Source organism: Halictus rubicundus, chromosome 14, assembly GCF_050948215.1.
Source record: "Halictus rubicundus isolate RS-2024b chromosome 14, iyHalRubi1_principal, whole genome shotgun sequence".
Classification (NCBI taxonomy): Eukaryota; Metazoa; Arthropoda; class Insecta; order Hymenoptera; family Halictidae; genus Halictus; species Halictus rubicundus.
The window spans coordinates 3,830,270-3,836,419 of record NC_135162.1 but is presented as its reverse complement, the minus strand read 5'-3'; the positions used below and the strand labels follow the sequence as shown (position 1 = coordinate 3,836,419).

Here is a 6,150-nt window from a genome sequence, read left to right as displayed (position 1 = left end):
TTTAGATTGCGTTTTTTTTTTGTTATTACTTTTCACTTATCCATTTTCGTTTTGCTTCGAGTTACCACGCTGCCGCCGTCCATCAAACTGTGGTATCTTTAGTTTCGAGGCCTCCCGGAGGCCAAGGTGTAATACCACCTAGGGCGCGGGAAAACAAAATAAAAGACTGACCTAAAAACGTAAGGAGAATTGTTTTTTGTCCGGGTCGCCGTCCGGATCATGACTATCCCAATTCTCGCGTGTCTACACGGTCTCTCGTCCGGAATCCCGTCGATAGTGAAAATACATTACAGTTGGTGTGCATTTTTGTCAAGTATGTGTGTCCGTCCATTGCTGAAGGTTCCTCGTGTGTAAAGGAAGACTTCCGAAGGGAACTGCATCTGAACCAATCGAGCTAGAGATCACTGCGTAGGACTGGTCCGTAACGGTTCGGTCCATTTTAATGGGGGGGGGGGGAAGGTTGTGACGTTGCAAATTTTTCAACGCCACTTCCCTGCCCATTGCGAGATATCGGAAGGACCGGACCGCCGAATATCGCGTTAAACGACTGCTCGAGAGGTTAGGAAGCACTCCCCGAGGAACTTCCGTATCTATCATAGATCGAATTGTTGTTTTTATTAAAGGAACGGTGAGAGTAAAAAAGGACACTTCACAAAACAGTCGAGGATTCCGAATAGACAAGAAACAAGACTTTATTAATTATATCCGGACCGAAATTACAACCGTCAATGTCAGCGTGTCGCGTATACTTGAACACTAAAAATCTCGACACACCGAAAACACTCTACAGTCCGAATGCTTGAATCCTAACTTTCTGCTGCGGGGTCAGCTCTATTTAAACTAAAATTGACTAGGCGGAGGTATCCGCTAACGGGGGAAAAATCATCCCTATTCGCTAGACGACTTGGGGGAGGAGGGTCTTCTTGATCCGTGGAGGAGAAAGTCACTCCCTCAAGTCGTTTTAGTGCACTTCTAAAAAGTATGACTCCCGGAGCAGCGCGTTTACGGTACCCTAAAATGGGCCTCTTAATTTATGGCCCCCTCGACTGGCGCAGGCCAAGGGTAGTGCCAATTGCACGGATGGCCTGCACATGTATTAGGACCCACTCTGTCCGTTCGGGGCCTTCGTTTACCATTTTATGGCCTCCTTTTCCGTAGTCATTTAGAAAACGGCGGAAAAAAGGGAAGGCCTGTTCGGAAAAATATGCTAGATAGTCGAGGGGCCATCTGTGCCGCTTGTAAATGCACGTGCATTTCTCACACGAATATTGACGAATTTGGCGCGCTCCGAGCACGACCGAGGGACGTGCACGACGCACTAACATGCTTCCCGACGACTTTAAAGGGCGCCTCGCTTCGTGGGATCACCCATCGACAAAACCATGGCCATTACGGAGAAAAATCCTGTGCACAGGTCCTTTTGGATAATGGAGACGCCACACACGGGCCAGACAACCCGGAGGCGACGACGCGGAACGAAGGCCCCTGTCGGATATCTGACATTTCTTTTCGCGGTTCTGCCGCAGCCTCATCCAGCCACTTGCAAAGGGGCCTCGGCGAGGATGGTGTACGCGTCCCATAGGGGGGAGGTCACGGATCTGCCCCCCCCCCCGTCTGCGAAGAGGGGCCGTGATGATTTTTTTCGGAGGTCTTCCTCAGAGGAGCCGCAGTCGTAGGGAATTGCATTCGTTCTCGCCGTGCTGCGCTTATTGTATGTAGTTGAATCTTTCGCGTTCCGCTTATTGTAGCCGAGCCCTGCTTCTCGCGTTTATTATCGTCGATTCCATGTTTTTTCCGTGCCGACCATCTGCGTTTCGCGAAGTTTCGCCTTGGCGAACGTTTTACTCGTTCCGAAGTACCGCACGAGCGCGGCGACCTTCTACCGTTGGGCAACTACGCGCTGCGAAATCGTCAGCCATTCGCTAATTTTGTAGGAAGAGCGCGGGCTCTCGGCCACGTGGCCGCACATTTTGTATCCCCTGGCCGACTTCTTGTAAATAGTTGTAATGCATTGCCATAACGCGAGCCACCCTGCCGCATGGACTCTGTCGAGATTAACACCCCAGGAGTGGGGACAAGCGTCGCGTCGCACCGGCACGAGACGCCATATTGGTCGCTTTATTCCGTTTCAACCGCCCGAGTGAAGACACGTGCCGTGTATGCTCTTCAGAAATATACGCCTCCGCGATTGGTCGTGAGTGCACACGTGCAATAAACGATTGTTAATGTTACTACGAAACTAAAACCTCGGCGACATTCATTTATTTCCCCTCAACCTTGGAACATTGTGAACACAGCCGAGTAGGCGACTAACCACGTGTCGGTATCAACCGTATTGACACTTATAATCTACATCTGGTTATTTCCTACAGATTTTAATCCGATGCCACAATCTAGCGACGATTTTAATGACTCGCTAGTTAATCTACAATTTCTACGATAAAGGGCGCGCATGTAGAATTACATATTTAAATGAGCTTTAGGTTTAAAGAGGACTAAAAACGACTATTTTAATTATAAGTCCATTATAATACATGAATTATAATTTAAATATATTTCTGTTTTTTTTTCTATAAAGTAATAAAAAGTAGTCGCTTTTAGTGCTCTTTAAACATTTAAATGTATTATTGTATATGCGCGCCCTCTATCGTAATAATTGAAATGGCAGGAATTGCAGTTACTAAAATGGTCGCTAGATGGTGTAACAGATATTTGGTGTAGAGGGCGCTGTACCAACCGTCCGCTGCAAATCTACTGCCTGCGTTTCGTAGCAGACTTTGCTGATTTTCTGCCATTGCCTGGTTTGGCTGACCGGGGTATTACATAAATATAACTTTTTTCATAAATTAAATTGCACTAATATTCTCGTAGACTAGAGATCTACGAGAAATAGTTTTCTATAGCATTCTCATAGTAAGAAATGTTATTATTATAAAGCGCGTAAGTAAAATAAAATATATTTATGTTATATTTAGCAAAAAACGTTCTTTAGGGAGGAAAGTTACATTATTTTTCTAATTAATCGTCTTTCAGTAATCTTTTTATTGTACTTCCTGTGTCCACATATATTTCTACTATACTATCTACAATTGTAGATATTATGTTTTATTTGGCGACACTGATATGATCAATAAAAATATCAGATGGATACTAGGTAAGAAATTACAGTAGAGAACTATAATTTTCAAACATCTTTACATAATTTCCTATACTATCTACAATTGTAAATATTTATATTGGCTTGAAATGATATTGTTACCATGCTTTGGTTGGCGACACTGACTTGTTTAATAAAAATATCGGTTGGTTACTAGGTAAGAAATGTCAGTTCAGAAACATAATTTTATTGAAAAATGACTAACAAACTACATTTATTGACACCTCAGAGGAACGACGAAACTGTAGAGAACTTAACATTTGTTCGCATTTCATCGAGTCAAACAAAGAAACGCTAATTTGTTCAATGTTAGGCAATGTTTTGATACACATTTCATTTATTGAAACATGTATTTTGATAAGTATTTGATATCCTGCAACATTATTATATACTTTTTTTCTCGTTAATTTTCTACGCGAATTTTCGGTTAATAAATATAGACATAACTTATTACGAGCATCGTGGATCAAACGATTGTATAATACAGCACTGATCTGCCTCGTGATCATCAAATATACATTTTTATATAGAAAAATACTACGATCGCACTGAAACACGCCTGTGGTATTATTTCTTGCAAAAAATTACATAATTCCATCTTCCTTAAGACTGTTTCATTCTCAGAGAATATAAACTATATTTGGTCTCTTCGTTAAAGCTATGATTATTAAAGACTGCGAGTAATTAAATTTATCTTAATCTGGTTACAAGTCTCATGCTGCCATCTATTTTTAACTTATGAATCATTGCTGATTAATTACAATTGTCTCGATATTAACCTTTATTTATAGAGTTTACAGTATATATTTTCGTTGTATAAAGTTTGGACATTTTTCGCTAGGTAGCATGCCAACTGCTGCAATGAAAGAATGGTATAAAGCGCACCAATCATTTACTAATAAATGCTCTAGATAAGTGTGATTGCTCGGTATCTTCTTCTACTGCAGATAATTTTGTTATGAAGCATGTTTACCATTCTTTATTTATGTCAGGAACTTGATTTTAATAATAAATAAAATTCATTTTTCAGTGGGTAACAGTGGGTTTGCATTAAACAAATGATATACAGGGTGTTCCAAAAATTTTGTACTTCCTTGAAAGAGATGATTCCTAAGATCATTTGAAGAAACTTTTTCCTTAATAAATAGAATAAATATATTAATTTTATCTTTGAATTTTGATGTCAACACGCTACGAACTTTCGTTCCAACCCAATACAATCAGTAGGTTATGCACAAACTCGATTTTCTCGAAAACAAAGCCACATATGAACAAATTCAGAATCATCCCCTTTTCGGTTGTACCAACAATTTCCCGACCACTCTATACTGTTTAAAAAGTATTGCATAATTTCGAACGATGTCCAACATAATATCGCTATTTGACAATCGACGATAATCATTTAAAAGAACAACTTTGGTCGTGTTTGGTTCGGTATGAAAACGAGATACGATACATCGTTGCCTGTTGCCGATTCGTTGTTGCCACGCATAAGTAAAGCAACTAATTAAAAAGACATTCTCGGATCACCCGTAAACGGATTACAGCATGAGTCTTATGTTACTGATTAATAACAGTACAACTCATTTTTAAGCGTTCTTTCGCAGAGATTTGACATGTCTGTACACTTCAGAATGAGAATAACATTATCGCATATTACCCTATTGATCAAATTGTTTACTACGCTTTACGAACGAGTATAGGGAGTACTTGTAGTTACATACATACATACATACATGCATACATACATACATGCATACATACATACAAACATACATACATACGTACATACATACGTATATGTATAAGTCTTCGTTGACCGTTAGACGCTGCTTCGGAAATTTTATACATGTTGCTTAATTATCTGCTCGACAGTTTTTAAATAACTATTTAAAAAATATATTTTATTATACTTCCGAGTGTTCTCCAAATTCAAGTTGTCTTCTGATTTTCACTTTGTTATGATAAATTGTTACGAGATACACTGTATCACACATCTTTTTTGAAGACACAAGCGTGATATGTTATTTAATTTCGTAGGACCTTATAGTTGAGTCAAAGATCTAATTACTGTGTGGGTGCTAATTACTGTGCCTATATTAATTATTCTTATTTTAAAGCATAATGAATACTAAAAAAGAGATAATAAATTTTTTCATTAAAATCAGTTAATGTTATATATGTCTTTTTTAATATTCATTATACTTTAGAAATAAGTATATTAATATAGGCACAGTAATTGGCACCCCCACAGTAATTGGAACCCTCACCCTAGTTTTCATTGAAGCCCTGTTTGTTTATGATCGCAGAACATCTATAAGAAAATACGCAAGGATGTACTGTTATGTGTACATTAATATACAGGGTAAGTGTGCCACGTATGTATATAATCACATGTAATTACATGTAAAGTATTGGATACATGAAAATATTGTTGAAACGAAAGTTGCATACAATCAAGAGTAACATACAATTTAATAATTATTTTTTTTCTATTGTGCTTTTTTATCGAAATATAAAAGTCACTTTGAGATCATTTTTTGTTGTAATTGAATTGAACTCCAAATAAAAAACTATAAAGGTACATGGGATGAAAAACTATAAATAAATGACATAATGCTAACTAAATATTCTCTATGAATGATTTTTAATGCAAGTAGTGGTCGAAATGTTCTCCATTGCGATTAATACATTTGAATAATCCATCGATAAGTGCAAGCGAAAAGAAACTAAAGAAATTCAAGGTAACTTTTATATCTCGATAGAAAAAAGCAAAACAGACAAAAACTAATTATTACATTATACTCTACTACTCTTGCAACCATACAACTTTCGTTTCAACCATATTTTCACGTGCCAAATAGTTTACATATCATTTGGGTGGCACATTTGGCTGAATCATCCTGTACAGTGATAGTCTTTACACATAATTTTGGTACACCCTGCATACATGTATTTAACATTTTTAGTTGTTGGTTCGCATACTTTTATTC

General features: G+C 38.3%; 1 long non-coding RNA gene across 1 annotated transcript; it reads right to left on the bottom strand.

Moving 5' to 3' along the window:
* Positions 1-3,307: 3,307 nt before the first annotated feature.
* Positions 3,308-5,511, bottom strand: LOC143360936 (uncharacterized). Its single transcript, XR_013083380.1, has 2 exons — positions 5,290-5,511; positions 3,308-5,251 (listed from the first exon to the last, which is right to left on the bottom strand). It is a non-coding gene; the product is annotated as an uncharacterized LOC143360936 (long non-coding RNA).
* Positions 5,512-6,150: the final 639 nt, after the last annotated feature.